The 17,375-nt window shown below is 41.2% G+C and overlaps 1 protein-coding gene across 14 annotated transcripts in view; it reads right to left on the reverse strand.

The window, feature by feature from the left end:
• Positions 1 to 17,375, reverse strand: part of LOC119652655 (tyrosine-protein phosphatase Lar) — a 994,202-nt gene that overhangs the window by 821,211 nt on the left and 155,616 nt on the right. The gene's annotated exons all lie outside the window — the stretch shown is intronic.

A 17,375-nucleotide genomic window follows, 5' to 3' on the forward strand; every position in this document is an offset into this window, starting at 1 on the left:
TTCGACCCTGTTTCGCTCCATCGCGCCTCCAACGGGACAACATCTGCTGCCTCCTCAGTAGGTCACAAATTGGAACACTTCCGCTCCAGTCTTTGACATCGGTCTCGTTGCCAACAAAGCTTCACTTCCCGCCGCTGTCGCATATCCTGGCACTTCATCCACCGGCCCCAGGCTAAAAATAGCGTCCCCACCTAAACGGCTCTTTATCTCCAAATAAACGTTCGCAACTTCTACGGACGATATACTGGAGTACATAAAGAATAAAGTTGGTTTACTTTCTACTCTGTCCTGCGTCAAACCGACCGGGTGATTGCGTATTTCAAGGTGACTTATCCTCAAGAAGTTGACGTCCTCGACAACCCTTCTTTCTGGCCTGAAGGTGTATTCATCAAACCATACAAACGCCTCAATTCGCGGGTAAATTTCAAGACAATCCGCCTGCCTCGCCGAACAATATAAGTGAATCCATGTTTACTGTCCGTCTGTTTTATCAGAATTTTAGGTGCTTAAGAACCAAGATGGAGGCCTTGAATTTATCCGCGCTGGCTCAGAACCACCATGCCATATTAAACTTCAAGCTCCCCGAACGGTACTGCACTTTCCGCTGTGACGGGGACCAGGATGTAATTCCACCGGCGGTAGGGTCCTAATTGCAATAAAAGATACACTCCCCGCCCAACTCGTCTGGCTTTCCTTTTCACTGTATTGCCCTTCGTGTCTCTCCTCCCAAGTTCCTCCCGTTCATCTTGTGTATACGTCCCCTGAGCTTGCCCTTCTCATCTATATGAAAAATTGTTTGAGTTTTTCTGAACTCCTAACTGTCAGATTCCCTTGCCTACCTTTCTTCCTTTGCGGAGATTTTAACCTCCCCATGCTTCGCTGGCCTAATCATCCTAGCCTTCCGATTCCTTCCAACAATCTCTGCCATTCTTCCCTTCTACTTTTTTCATTTATGAACACTTGCTCTGATCTCAATTTCTACACCATCAAAAACTCATTGGGGTGCATTCTCGATCTCTTTCTTTTCAACCTCCCCGAGTGCCACCTCTCTTTATTTCCTTGCATATTCCCGTATGTCACAACTGACGCTCACCACCCCGCGCTGAATTTGAATTTGAAGCGGAGCTCCCTCGTTGAAACTCCAAAACCGAGTGTAAATCTACTAAGTTCAACTTCTGCAAAGCCAACTTTGACGGTCTGAACTCAGCTTTAGCATCTTTCAACTGGGTACATATATTAATCAACTCAACCTGTGATGAAACTTTTAACACCTTTTACAATATCCTGTTCGATCTCCTCTCCTGTAATGTCCCTTCTACCCCTGCTTGCCTACACTCGTGCTCAACTAAGTTCACTACGGAAATTCTTAATAATATTCGCCTGAAGTATGCACTGCGGAAGAAGTTTCGAAGTTCTAAGAATCACGCAGACCTTGCTCAGTTGAAGGCCATGCGCTCTACTGTGAAGTCAATGATTAAAAAAGCCATAAAAGGTACTTATTAAGCGTTAAAGCCCACCTTGCCCGCGGTAACTTGAAACTCTTTTGGTCTCACACTCGCAATTCTCGAAATCTCACTCAATCTCTCCCTTCTTCTATCAGTTTTCCTGACTCCGCTGCCAACTCGCCACACACACCTCCGACCTTCTCTGCACCTACTTCTCCTCCGTGTTTTCTCCCTCGACCCCTCCACACTCTACGCCTCTTCTAACTGCAGACTGCTCCGAATCTCTCGCCATTCCTTTCCTTACGCCTTTCTTGGTTGAGTTCTCAGTGTCGGACCTGGCCCCGATGGGCTTCCTAACCTCTTCCTTCTGAACTGTAGAAAACACATTTACCTCCTCCTGAGTATAATCTACAACAAAAGTCTACTTTCCCCATATCTGGAAAGAGGAACTAATCATCCCTATCCTCAAGAGCGGAGACCCTTCTCTTACTGTGAACTATCGCCCCATCTCTCTTCTCTTCTCTTGCTCCAAAATCCTGGAAACATACGTCAACGGCTGATCAGCTACAGATCATGTTGGAATAGTATGCGGAGTTTAGATCTTCGCTTCACCTGCGTTTCATCAATTTCGAGAAAGCCTTCGATAGTGTAAAGAGGGAGTTTATGTGGAGTGCTCTACGCATGAGGGGCATTCCGGGAAAACTAACAGCTATTATCATGGACCTAGGCCAAACGGTTCCGGATTTGGAATGAGAGGCGACTAGAGTTGGACTGAAGATAAACGTGAACAAAACCAAGGTTCTCAGTTTGACGGATATCGAACCCTTGTTATCTACCTTAATGGACAGAGTATAGAAGGCAAAAGCAGCGCTACATTCGCTTTCGTTCCCTTGGCTAAAATCTGGACATGCAGTTACGTTAACACCATGATCAAGTTGAGGCTGTTTTCTGCTAGTGTTGTTCCTGTATTACGTTATGGAAGCAACGCATGGAAAATGAACCACACTTACTCAAATGCTCCAACCATTCGCCAACATCTGTCCGTGTAGTATCATCGGAGTACACTGGCATGATAATATAACAAACGAAGAACTCGGTCGGCGCACAGACCTAGCACCAGTACGGAAGGTGAAAGTGGCAGTAGATAGGCCACACATTAACGAGGAGCGACTATTCCATTGCTGGCTACGACATGCAATGGGATCGATTCTCCCAAAATGACCGGCGGATGGGTCGTCCCAAGAATATTTGCCGCAAAACAGTAGAGAAGGAGTACAGGCGTCAAGGAAAATCGTAAGGGAGCTGAAGTACATTTCAGGTAACAGCAAAAGATGGCGCGTAGGTTTGGTTAACGCACTATCTCCGAGAGGTATAGTTTCTCTTCAATTGACACAGGACTCCCACATGGAACTTGGTATTTGTCCTATATTTCACACTGCTACGCCCCATGATATGCCAATGTGGAAGGCTGAGTAGGACACGCAGTAGTAAGTACTCTGATGTTGTTCCAATATTGAAATATATATTTTTTTCATACCAAGAACCCCATATTAATGAATATATTCAGAAGCCACATTACACCCAACTTTCTCCTGCAATCAAGAATCAAATATCTCAGTACATTACTCGAGGAATCATTTGTGGTATTTTAACTCTCCCCTAAGTTATAATGAATTCCATTCCTCTAGTAAAATTTCGATTTTCTTTCATTACCTTCCATACATGCCCCAGTTTCTAACCGCAATTCAGAACACCGTCCACAGGCACACATTTCCATGCATACATACCTAATTACTCCACATGCTCCTATATTGACCTGAATAATTTTCTATCCAGTGACTTTTTGGAAGATATTCGTACAAGTTTCGAGAGAGTAAATAGAAATCAACACAGGAAGTTTGAATCCTTCCACATAACCAGCAATTCATCTCGCTCAACTGGAAGTCCCATCAATCCTTCAATTCCATATGACGCATTCAATCAAAAAGAACCGTTGGAAAATAACAATTCACCAATGCTTTCCTACAATCACTCTTCTATGATTTTATAGCAAAGAAGCTGGTTTAACTAGAGTGCGGGGACGGTAATTAATTCACTGGCAAAATATTCATGAAAACCGCCCTCGCTATTCGAATAGGATGGGATGAGGAATGAAATGAAAATAACAACAAAATAACAAAAGGACTACCAAAGCGATACGCATGAATCCAGCAGCAAGGATAACAACAAGACTAAAAACAATGAAAATAACAATAAACAAAATGAAACAGCCGCTGGTTCACTATTCAACTAATTTGTTTATTGGTGCAAATTATTTATTGATGGCCAGAAGGAGCACGATCTAGCCCACTACCAAAATCGGAATATTTAGATAGGAAATGTTATTAATTTACTTTATTGTTTGGAAATTGCTGATGTTGTGCTTTTTTATAACAAGCGGACGATAAGGTCATTATTAAGGTTTTGTGTAAAACAAAAGCTTATTAAAATCGATTCACTGTCTATCTGTCACACATAAATTGACATAAATGTACGTAGAGGTTTTAGTTTTTTTTTCACCTCATGTATCCATTTGGGGTATCAAATGAAGAGTCTCAATTAGTGCTCTCAGAAAGGGGTTTTTGTTTTTGATGTAAATTATAAAATGCGCGAGTAAGGAATCAAAGTGTGCACACTTAAAGTGAGACAGGATTCATTTTTGAAAATTACCTAATTCAAAAATCTGAAAAAATCGGGACATTCCGACTTCTACTCAAAAAGTTTACTAAGAGTATCGTATATTTTAAAGTTATCCGGAAAACCCCCTTAAGCTCATCCAAGGAGTGTGTAAAACAAAACCTTATTAAAATCGGTTTACTTTCTGTCTGCCGTCTGTCACACCTATTATCTCAGAAACGATTATTTCTATTGGTGGAAAGAAGGGACCAATGAATCCTGCTGCATGCAGTGAGTGACATGTTTTCAAGTTGACTTTAAGGGAGGGGGAGGGGGTCTCCATATATGCAAAAGGGGGGGGGGGGGGGGGGAGGATGTATACTTACCGTGATGTAGGATCTCAATTGTAGAGTCTCGATTAGAAACCGATATTAGTTTTGGCATTGGTTGCAAAGGGGAGGAGTGCGGGAGTTCGAAAGATGTCAGTTACTTCAAGGCTTCGTTCTCAGAAACTACTTAACCCAGATGTCTGAAAATAAATATGGTGGTCCATGCACATAGTATCTACCCTTCAAAATGCTCTCTATATCAATATCTGTTTAAATAAAATTAATAATAGTATATTACCATATTCATTGCAGGTATATCTTTTAGAAATTGACTGGGAACCCCCCTTAAGTTTAACCTAGAATCATCTAGTTTTGCAGTAATAAGGGCTATACTATGACTATCATCAATATACCGCTTTCCAGATCAAATTATTTGCATAAATGGCTTTCAAAAATAGAGCGTAATTGGATTTTTTAACTACTGGTATGGTCATGCTGAACTGTCATGCACTCATCGTTCCTTACATAGGGAAACACAAAACCTTTCATACCTGAGGTGTCTAGCTTCTGATTTCCCTAATAATTTTCGATTTACGAGCCAGATTCATAAATTTCCGACTCGTAAATCAGTTGTTAAGGTGAATATCAGATCTCGTAAATTGCTATATATGAAATTGATATCAGATTGATTCCTTTACATCTGGGAAATGAATAGCAATGAATCCGATATAACGAAAACATGACCGAAAAATTTTAGCTGAAATAACAGAAGTCGTCCATAGCTGCTTCCATTGCTACAAGGCGCTAAGGCAAGAAAGAAATTCGACAAATTGCGGATTAGTTCCCTAGCGGGAAAGGATGCATCATGACAAGTACTGTGAGGATAGGGTAATTACCTTTTTTGGCCTGTTCCAACCGCATGGCTTCGTAAGTATAAAAACATTCGGAATCAAATCATATAAAGCTTCCCCCAAAAACATTTGCCAACAATAATACTACAGAATAGACTCTGTGTCAGTACCTGAAAATGTGAAAAACTTAACTTTTTTTATTGCACTCATTTTCGTCAGTGCATCTCCTGACAATTTTCTGCCGAAAAGCTGTGAAGCTAAAAATATCGATTATCGGCACCATAGCATTTTCCCGAGAAGACCCCTGAGAGGTAACCTAGAATCAAGCATTTGAGGAATGGATTTTATCTTTTTCACGTTATGTACTACACGAAGAAAAAGCAACTCTCGGAAAAAAGCCAGCACAACCCGGAAGTCCATTCGGCATGTTAACTATTAAAAGAGCAGACAACAGGAAAGCTATTGGCAGGGGTGTCTAGTTATTATACAGTGAAAACATGAAGCAGAACTATGGAAGAGTCGGGGAATAAGCATAGCGAAATGGGAATATGAGACGGACAAATGCAGCTGAACCGACATTGAATACATCGGAAAAATAAAAAAAAACTGAAAGCGGCAGTGGCTACTGCTGAAAATATATTTCACTGGTTTGGATTTTCCTAGTCACTGGTGTGTGAATGTTTTGCAACTTTTGGACACTTTTGTCTATATTATCAATCCAATCTTTACGGACACAATTTTCGACAGACGTTATCGGAAAAATCGGGAATATGACATAATGGTACATTCATACATCATTTGATTGTAAAGGAAGCCGACCCCATTGGCTATTACCCAAGAACAAACCTCCTTTGACCAATCCAATGGAAAAACTAAACGTTATACTGATTTCTGTCAACAAGCTCCTTGAATACTGGATATAGAAGAATAATCTTCGTGATTGCCAACAGTCGGGAATATGGAAGGATTCTTCGGAGGAATCTTCTCAGGAATCAAGTAATGGCCTGCAGGATAAACTGATGCGGAATATAGTCTTCTGGGAACCAACCTACCTCTTCCTGGGGTTGATATGTGGCTCCCCAGGAGCCAAGCCTCTATAAACAAAACGCTACGGATCTAGAATGAGAAGTCGGATAGCGCCTCCTACAATCCAGAGTACAAGTCAAACTGTGCTGATTAGATAGTTTTTTTTGCAGTCGAAGGTAACCGATTATATTCGAATGGAGTCTCACTGATACCTGGTCGGCTCAATAAGCAAACTTGACCTTACCGTGGCATGGGTAGTTATAGCATGCCGGGCCTCCTAATCGAGTAATGAGCGAGTAATTAAAATAAAAAAAAAGAAAAACAAGAAACAAACGGAACCCCATACTAAAGGCAACTAAGGTCCTTGTCAGAAGGCAGGGACCAGCAAAAGCACGTCTGAGAACAATAAATCAGATGTCAAAATGGAAATATACCTCAGTAGCGCAGATACTAAATGGCATCTGCACTACAGAGGGAGGCCTGGAACTAAAAGAGGCTCTTAAGAGGACTCAGGATAGATCCAATATTTCAGAAGGGGAACCAAGTAAGAGGGGGGCAGCAACGCTCAACCCGGAAGAGCGAAATGCTCCCAAGAAATCCAAATAGGAAATCCCAGGTGGCTCAATAGCAAGGATAGGAATCAAAAGGCCCACAGTTAGCTATACTACTGCGCTGAAGGACATTCGACTGGCTGTATGGCCGAAATTATTTCTAAAGCAAATACTCAATCATGAGAAGCAGGAAATCATCGAAGAACTTGCCATCAGGCGAATGTGGAAAGGTTGTGCGAAATTCATGTTCACTGGTATACGCTTTCAACTAGATCTTATCCTGGTACACTGCGCGACGGAAGACACGGCACACAGTGTGACAGTGTGATCAAAGTCATAGAGGATTGGAGGCTCTTCTGGGCTTACTATCGGGTGTATGCGCTGAAAACCTTTTTTTGATGAAAATAATGCTTTATTTTAATTAATCAATGAATTTATATTTTATTAAAAATATTGTCCATCGCTTGCGACTACGTTTCCCCACCTTTTTAGTAGTAAATTAATTCCACGTCGGAAAAGGACCTCGTCCTTTAAGGCCAAGTAAGAATCAAGTCAATTTTTGATACCTTGCGAAGAAGTGAAGTGACAACTTTCTTTTGTAGCGTTCGAAGTACATTTTAGACATGCATAATCGCCTTTCACCACAGGGAGGAGGGTCTATAATTCATCGGCTTAAATTGTTTCTTGCGACCAGATCGTTTAGTTTGTTCTTGATGTCGAAATAGCCACTTTCGAAACGTTTAATTCACTCCAACCACTGTGTTCTGGATAGCGTATTGCCCCTATGAACATCCACCAACAAACGATGATTTTCGGTAAAAGTTTTCTTCGCAAAAGAATATCCCAGCAACACTTCTCGCTGCTGTATGACTGTCTGTCACACACGATTTGCTTCGAAGCGTCGAGGTTCCGGTATTCCAACTTGTTTTCGAAGTTTTCCATTGTCTGTTGAAGAATGTTGCGTGCGCAATGTAAGCAAATTGACTTTGCAGGTGTGACAGCTATCTAATGGTATGTCAAAGTGACATAATATGTCATAGCAATGTTGCAGGCCATGTATTTGTGATGCCGTCGGTTTTAAAAGTTTGGTTTTCACTACATAATAATAATAATCGTTGGCGCAACAATCAGTATTGGATCAGGGCATTGAATTGTGTTAGAGCACTTCATTTAAGACCGCAACGGTACACTACAGGATTACCCTGTAGGAGCCAATGTGGTCAGCATTGCGCTCGCCCGAGATTATTACCCTGATTTGACTGAGGTACTCATTCACAGCTGAGTTGACTGGTATCCGACGTCGAATCACGATACTACCCTACATACACCCAATAATTGATGAGAATGTAGGACTTCACACGCGATTGTTGACACTCCTTAGAAGCAAGATAGAGGGCAATAATTTGACAACATTCCTGTTCATGGACACAAGTAGGGAAGATAAATCGGAAAGCATAGCCGGTGCAACACCTGTCGAGATCCCCGAACAAATCGTGAAGGCAATAGAAACCGAAAGGCCAATATCGAGCAGGGAAGTGGACTTGATGTCCATTGAGCAAGAGAAGCTGGAGTATCTAGAGCTCGATCTACGAGGGCGCAAGGCAAAAAGACGTAAATTGGTCAACAGAAGCTCTAGGATCGTCATTCGTAAGCGTAAGATATCCCTGAATTTCATAGAACAAGGATTCAAAATTAATAAACGCATTTATTGCCGGGATATTTTAAAAGGAAGAACAATCCGTTGGTCCCAATAACACTTCGGCGATGGAAATTGAACCTTTCAACAGGAGTCGGTGTCGGCTCACAGACTAAAAACAGCATAAGAATTATACAACGCAAACTTTCCAAATTACGTAACATCACAAGAACGGCCGCCCCACTTTCCTGATCTGAATGCTTACCTAAAAAATACACAGAACCTTTCATATCTGAAGCGCTGTCTCTCTTGTTTTATTTGTATGCTTTATAAAATCCTACCAGGGTCATTAAGAGCTCAATGCCCGTCTCAGTGCCAACCTCGGAGGTAAAGTGCCAAGATATGTACTTGAATGTTCATATCATAATGTGAAGGTGGGTGAGGTGGGACGGCCTCCGCCAGCAGCTTTATGCAGACATAGGGGAGCTCTCTCCAGACAACATTGTCAGAGAGATGCTGAAGAGCGCTGGCAGCTGGAATCGTATTGCGCATTATATTCGGGCTCTTCTTGCTACGAAGAAGATTGAACTCGACCGGCAGAGGGATCGGACGGTAAGGGGTTCCCTGAACTAACAACTCCCTTCCTCCCCTCCCCTCCCGTTGGTGAAAGGAATTCCCTGACTTGAAGGCTCCCAAAGCCGGGAGAGCGGGAGGGCTAGCCCGAAGTAATGTGTCAAACGGTTCCAGGCTAGTTCTCTGATGACAGGGAGGTGTTTAGTTGGTAGTCCGCCAGCGTGCTGTTGCGGGAGTCCAACACTCTGTGCGTAAAGGCATTCACCTACCCTACTCCAAAAAAAAAAAAAATAATGTGAAGGTCAGAAGCGATAAATTCCACCGCGTGTCCACGAATATTCCTGGGATCTCTTATTTTTCGACGTTAGCACGATCATTATTCATTACTTAGTCAATAGAAGGTTGCGTTATTCGCTCATGATTGAGAACAACTCGAAGAAAAACACACTTGAAGGAAGTGTAAAATTGACATCATAAATTGGTTCAGTTTCATGAATTTCTTTAACAATTAGAAAATGAATGAAAGCCCCGATGTGGAGTATAGCATATAAATATATAGTGACCAATAATAATGAAATAAACCTACAAACCTCGCGCCAGAAGCGGGCTGATAGGGTGATAATTGGGTCATGAGTTTTGTGTTATCAGCCACCTTTTTTTTGCATTTCAGCTTCATTAAATATCCAACCGAATAATGAATTCATAAAAAAAAAATAAATGAAAGGCTTTTCATCTTGGGCAAACATTCGAATCCCTTCATTTACCGTGCTATGATACATAATATCATCTCCCCATTTACTCACTTCCCAACCAAATTCCTTTTCCATCAACATTGTTCAAATTCTATCCCAAAATGAAATTTAAATCATGCCTGTGGCCTTTTGATAAAACTTTACGCGTTCCACGGCAAAAAAAAAACCGACAGAACCTAACCTGACCCCGTCTACATTCTGTCGGAATGGATAGGCCTTGCTTGCAGGCATGTTTTGACTAACCCCAATAATATACGAGAGTACACTAAAATATATTTTTCTGGTTTTGTGTAAATCAACAATTTTAGGTTACAAAACATAAAGTTTGTGTATTTAGGATTTATTGATGGGTAATGTAATATTTTCATGTTGGCTTGTGCGTGAAAAAGGATTCTTGAATTTCCTCTCACTCTTCAGACTATGCCCTTGATTTGCTTCACACCCTTAACATATTGGAATGCCAGTCTAGCGAAAGCTTTCTTGGAACATTCTGAATATTTTAGTTGTTGGGATTTGGTTGTCCGTGGAGAGGTGAATACAAAATTTGTTATTTTCGGTTGATCAATCCATGTCAATTTTGCCGTTGGATATTAATGATGGATTGAAAGGTTAGTGATGTCATGACGTGGTGAGGATATGGAAATATTTTTAACACAAGATTTACGTACATATGCTTTCCCCAACTTGCAAAAATACGTTTTATATTTCGATATGATATGAATTTTTCCATATTCGAATTGGTGTTAGCTATTAGATATTGCACATTGATGGGTGCAGGCAAGCTGAGGCTGAGGGGAATGATCTGCCGCATACTTCAGCAACCGTATATATTGCTGTTGACGTTTAGATGGCGTGAACTTTTCAAGGTTGTGGATCGGGAACGAAATTACCGTGACCGAGACCGGCTGATCCAAGGACAGCTGATGAGTTGGACCGACGGTCGTCATTTAAATATTGAGAGAAAGCGCGTGAGTCGTGTGAAAATTTGTAATTTTGTGAAGATAAATCAAAAGAAATGAAATAAATCAAAATTGAAATTTTTCATATTCCAGCGTTCAATGCGAAAAACAGATTGAAGCCGTGCTACATATAATCTTGTTATGTAATTTAAGCTATCACACCCATATTCTAAACTATTCTTGAGATTTCCTAACTTTAAGCAATAAAATCCTCTCTTCAATGTGAAAGAATTTCCATTCACCTAGTTTATATCTCGCGGAGGATCATGGTTTGCACTTCAAATATATTAAAGGCCGAAGCAGCAAAAAAAGCATGTTGAACTGTTTGCCACGAGAAAGCTCGTGCAGATGTTGTCACATTAGAAATTTATTCTAATGTGCAATAATAAATGCTTGAAAATATAGCATTCTAGGTAGCAGTAAACCCCCGGCTAAAAATGCTCATCCCCAAAAATACCAAAATACAATAAATACAAACTGAAATACACCATTAAAAACGAAGGACTATTTCACATATAAATATTAAAAAAGAGAAACGATGGCAGAACAAAAACGCATTACCGCAAAGAATTATAAAAGAGAAATGACGGTGGTGTACAAAGGATATAAATATGAAGTTGTAAACGGTATCATAAAATACCTAAAGTGTCCCATTAAAAGCAAGAATATTGACATAACTCGTGTCATGCTGCAGAGATATTATATCCCAGCTGGTACCTGACTGCTCTTATTCTTACGCTTACAGAAACCTAGGCGTTATGATATGGAAAAGGAGTCCTTCGGAAATCTGGATAAAAAAAAAACCTCTCTCGAAAGTGGAGAATAAAATTTTACAATCAAATCAGTAAAGATTTAATGGGACCTTTGTCAAAATATTTCTTTTTTTGTTTTTATGAAATTCACAAATTAGTAGGTAGAATCTTAAAAGGTTTATCGATTTTAAAAAAATATTGTCCGTAACCCCACTAGGAACCAAGAAGTGGCAAAATTTTCTGTTACTTAATGCACGAAATGCATGAGACAAAAAGTAACCCCATTTCAGGAGATTTGCAGACAATCCTTTCCCGCCATTCATATTTTACCGAAACTCCAAAGAAGGCTTTAATCAATTCTCAAGTTTTTCCTGTAAAGTCGAACTGATATCAAATGTCCTGTAGTCAGGATAAAATGTTAGACATATAAATTCATATACAACTTGAGTATCCAGTCCTTTATACAAAATTTCAAATGTCTGCATTACGATAGGGAGGACAATGATATATTCCGAAATGAAATACGAGCAGGGGACGACTAGCACGAAGGCAGAAATCATGCATGGGAGGACAACTGTGACGGTAATAACAATACTTAGAATAGACGCAAGGTTACACCACGGCGTAGGTTTTATTGATTTTCATCCTGTTTACATCTGGATTTTGTTATATTGAATTAAGTCCTGAATAATAACTGAAAGCAATTTTGATGGATAAGTGTAGCAAAGACGATAGAAAATACAAAACTTACTCAACCTTGCTCAGTTGCCTTGCTCGTTGTCTAAACTTTCTGATTTAAATAAAATAAAATCTCGCAATATCCTTTCTTTCTCTTATTTTATTATGGACGCTGTTATTGTCCCTAATAGTCCTGACTATTGTTGAACTCCTAAGTAGGTGCGTCTGACTTCCAACTTTCTGTTATTTGATTAAACCGGCAATAGCAAGGAGAACAACCCTACTGGGTTATACCCCGATACTGCGGGTTGAAACTCTGGCAATGTAAACGACTTGAGGCGATAAAGAAAACTGAATAAATGAAATTTGCCTTGTAAAGTGCGTAATGACTTTTGAAGTTTACATCCTTCCTCTTGTCTTCTTCTCGTTTTTTTTTTTTCAACTGAAATTTCAAAATGTTCCTTGTCACTGCATAAATTACCCCATTTTTGAAAGCAGTTTCAAACAGCTCATCAGTGAGGCTAGTTGCGGAGGGTGCCGGGAGCAGTGTTCGCTTGAATGACAGAATGAATGAGAGAGTTAATGGGTTTTGAAGAAAGATCGACGAGTTTATATGCAACTTTAAATGAACTCGGAGGACGAGAAAAGGACTTAGTTTATTTGTTAAATGTTTAGGGACTATATAGGTGGGGCAGTGTTCACTTTAATGTACATTTAATAAACTTCATGGTCGTACTTTGGCAGACTTTTCTACTGATCATGCGTAGAGTTAGCATTCAGTAAAATTTGCCTCCAGCAATAGGTTAAGAAGCAGAATTCATGCCACTACTTTGGTAGATTATTCTGTTAACCCCAAAAAATTCCACTCTCTAGCGCTGAGCATGTGAATCGGTTTCATGACAGTTTGAGGTTCAATGAATACCACTATCGGAGACGATGTGCGAAGAGCGAATCCTCCAAAAAAATTTTTTATGAAAAAAATCTCACCACGTCTTTGTTTCCACACCCCAATAATGTTAGCATTCATTGGGATTTAGTTACAACGAACTTTTCTACATATTTCAAAAGATCATAAGCTTCCGTTGTCAAAATTATACCATCTAGCCTCTGTTTGTTCCATACCTTGCGTAATATATTTTTAAATTCTTATAAAAGCTCCTTCAACCAATGACTGGATACTTTTTCCTTTTTCAGGCCTAACTCGAATTATCTACAAATTCTCAGAATTTGAAATGAAACTGGGCAGAGCACAGCATTTGGACTCTCCCCGTGACTAATCTAACTCCGGAAAATCATGCCCACGTCTTCGAAATTCTGGACACCCAAGAAAAATTACGGAAGATGACCTTAATGAAGCTAAATTCGATCTCATAACCGATAACAACGTTTAAGATTTTCCCCCTGGCTGAGACTATGATATTCATGCCCTTTTTGTCTTTAAGTAAGCAACATTAATGGGAGAACTAAAATTCTAAGCACCACTGTTAGGTCTATTTCGCTATCTTCTTCACTGTGGTTGGTAATCGAGTCAACCTTATCTGGATCAGGTTGGATACCGTCAGGAAGCAGATCTCGACCGTGATTACGATCTAAATCTACCTCCCGAAAGCAAAGTACCAATCGTCGTTGTGAGCTTTATGATTGCGTTGGCCAGTGTCACCACCATAGACTTTAGCACCTCCACTTCCCGAGTTGTGTCTCGGGAAACTTACGTGACTACGGGGCGCGTACCCTTTGTGCAAATTTTCGGACGTGATGGACAACACCTCCTGCGATGCCGAGTCCGCACAGGCCAAGACAGCGCAGGTGCTCTCCGGGTGTCGTTGCAGCCAGACTGACTTCAGCAACTCTGAGCCAACCTTATCCCCACCCAACTGCCTTATTTCAGGAAGCAACTGGGTGACGATATGGACGCCTAACGCCAACTCATTCAGCAAGTAATTAACCTTTTCATCCTCAGCGAGCGAATTTAATCTAATCGAATAAACTGCTTAAAATGAATTTACAGCTCCCTGCTGACCGGTGGACACGTCACCCCAGTCGTCTGCCAGGCCGTCAGCGGTTTCCACGACCATTGAATGCAGTGGCAGGCCGCCACAAAACTGTATAGATATCCCACGCTTCTCAAAGGAGCAAACAATATACATATGAGTATTTAAGCATTCTTCGCCATAACTCCTTCAGCAGTCCCTTTTTGCGTATTTTAAGAATTCTGAATCAAGTTACATATTATATATTTGCTCTCGTAATATCATTGCCAGTGAAAATCTCACTTCATTGAACTAGTAGTTCCCATTCTATTGTTTAATTCATTGTAGGCAAATAATTTTTTTAATCGCAATTCTATTTTTTCGTAAAATAGCACATCAATGTTTGTTTGTGGCATAACCTAATCTAATCTAGTGGTCAAAGGGTAGTATAGATCCCAGGGCGAAACGTGGATTGGTACCCACGATGGAGCATAAAACCTGGGAAATGCCTGCTGAACCAACACCAACAGCTCTACTACCAAACCCTATCTCCACCTCCACGTGGTGACCGCTGGGACCTCTTTCTTAATGAAAAGCTGCAGACGGAGAAGGATGAAGGCGAGTCTCCTAAAAAGCGGGACAAATTGTACCAACTGGTCCTCCAGGCTGGGGGTTGGGTAGGGCTGACAACCCTACACGGAAAACAACTTGTTACGAAGCCACAACAGGAGCTTCGGACAGGACGGACTTTAAAACGACGAACCCGGCAACGATAACGGATCAACGATTTGCACATTTTCTCATGGAACGTGCGCTCCCTGTACAGAGATGAAGCTGATGACCGATACCCTGTCCTAATATAGGGCTGATATAACAGCGTTACAAGAGATGCAATGGACAGGGACCGGTTTCCTGGAGAAGAGCCACTACACCATATATTATAGCGGTCATCCAGTAAACCATGTGCTCGGAGCAGGTTTCTTAGTCAGCCAAAAAATGAAACCTGCTGTTATCGGCTTTGAAAACATAAGCGAACGGCTATGCATTCTGCGCTTGCGAGGCAAGTTTAGAAATATAAGCCTCATAAACGTTCACGCCCCTACAGAGGAGACTGCAGAGTCGCCGAAGGATACCTTCTACGAGGCAGTAGAAAGAACCCCCGAAGACTGTCCCAGATATGATATTAAAATCATACTTGGGGATTTTAACAGCCAAGTAGGGAAGGAGCCCGTATTCAGGCGATACGTTGGCTCCCATAGCTTACACGAGAAAACAAATGATAACGGACTGCGGACTATTCAATTAGCAGGATCACACGAAATGGTTGTTGGAAGTACCTGGTTTGCGCGGAAAGTGGTCCACAAACATACGTGGGCTTCTCCAGACGGGACCACTTTCAACCAAATTGACCACGTGTTGATCGAACGCCGCCACCTCTCAGCCTTGATGAATGTCAAAACATATAGGGGGTCCAATATAGACTCGGATCATTATCTCGTTGGCATGGTGCTCCGAGCTCGAATAACAATACCACCTAGAATCCCTTCTGACAATCAGGTGAGAGTGAACATTGAAGCCATGAACAACACAACCCTCCGCGACACCTATAAGAGGGAAATGGATGCCGCAATAATCGCAGTCAACAGAGGACCTGGAGATGAAGCATCAATAAATGATCTTCACAATCACCTGAAGAACGTTATCATGGATACGGCCACAAACATACTTGGCCCCAGCCGCAAAAGGAGTCGGAACGGCTGGTTTGACGATGAATGTAAGCTAGCAACGGAACGAAAGAATGCCGCATACCGAGTTATGTTGCATTCTCAAAGAACGTGGGCACGCGCAGAGACTTATCACGAACTCCGTCGAGCGGAGAAGCGACTTCACAGACGGAAAAAGGAAGCCTGGGAGAACCAACAAGTCCATGAACTAGAAAAGTACAGGGAGCAACCGCACCAGGCGCGGAAGTTTTACCAACAAGTCAGCAGGATGAAGCTCATCCTGCCGAGACAAAGAGGGAAATCTGATTTCCGACAGAATGGGCATATTAGAGCGATGGGTTGAGTACTTTGATGAGCTACTGAACAACCAGAACATCGGCGAGTTGGAGGTCCCGCCAACTGAAGACGACGGACAAATACTGCCACCACCAAGTTTAGGAGAAACAGTCCGTGCAATTCATCGGCTAAAAAATAATAAGTCGCCAGGAGCCGATGGAATTACAGCCGAATTGGTTAAATATGGAGGCGACCAGTTACATCAAGTAGTTTACCAACTTGTGCTCAAGGTATGCGACAGCGAATCAATGCCTGACGATTAGCAACGAGGCATTATCTGTCTCATACATAAAAAGGGAGATATCAAACAGTGCAGCAATTATAGAGGTATCACGTTGCTGAGTACCATCTATAAGATATTCTCCACTATCTTGCTAGGCCGGATAGCCCCATACGCCCAGAACATCATTGGCCCATACCAAAGAGGCTTCACTCCAGGCAAATCAGCAACAGATCAGATTTTCTCTCTGCGGCAAGCGATAGAAAAACTGTTGGAATATGGACAACAGTTACACCATCTGTTCATCGACTTTAAAGCCGCTTTTCTTTTAACCCAGATCCCTATATGCTTCTACTTCAAAATTCTTAGAAATTCGAAAGAACATTTTTCGTTGCTAATCTACTTCCGAAACTGACTGTCTTCTTTACCGAAACATAAATCCCCTTAGTTTCAAACTGCAACTTGTTCTCAGTTGAGGCATCCATTCTAATACTTTATTACATTTACATAAATATCTCAATTAATTCCCTCACAAATTGAATAATCTCGTCCCTTATCATTTTCAACTCACACATCTGTGAAGTCTTTGCAGGATTTTATCTTGAATCAAATATAAGTGCCTTGTCTCCGGTCTTTCCTTCCATATAGACATCATGCCCAAGAAGCTCCGTACACTTCACTCACCGGACCGCTCTCAACTCTTTTGAATTTTCCTGGAAATATATTTTTCATCCATCTTGAATGTCCCGTCCATGAACTTATCTCTTCGAGAAAAAACACCTTTCTGAAAAGTAGGCATAAATTTTGAAAGTAGATTTTAATGAAATGCTTGTGGGCAAATAGCAAATTATTGAGTTACGAAATTAGATGAATTCAAATATATAGATTGGGTAGCAAAAGAAGTTGTTTGCTAACTCA

The sequence above is a fragment of the Hermetia illucens genome, chromosome 3 (assembly GCF_905115235.1).
Source record: "Hermetia illucens chromosome 3, iHerIll2.2.curated.20191125, whole genome shotgun sequence".
Classification (NCBI taxonomy): Eukaryota; Metazoa; Arthropoda; class Insecta; order Diptera; family Stratiomyidae; genus Hermetia; species Hermetia illucens.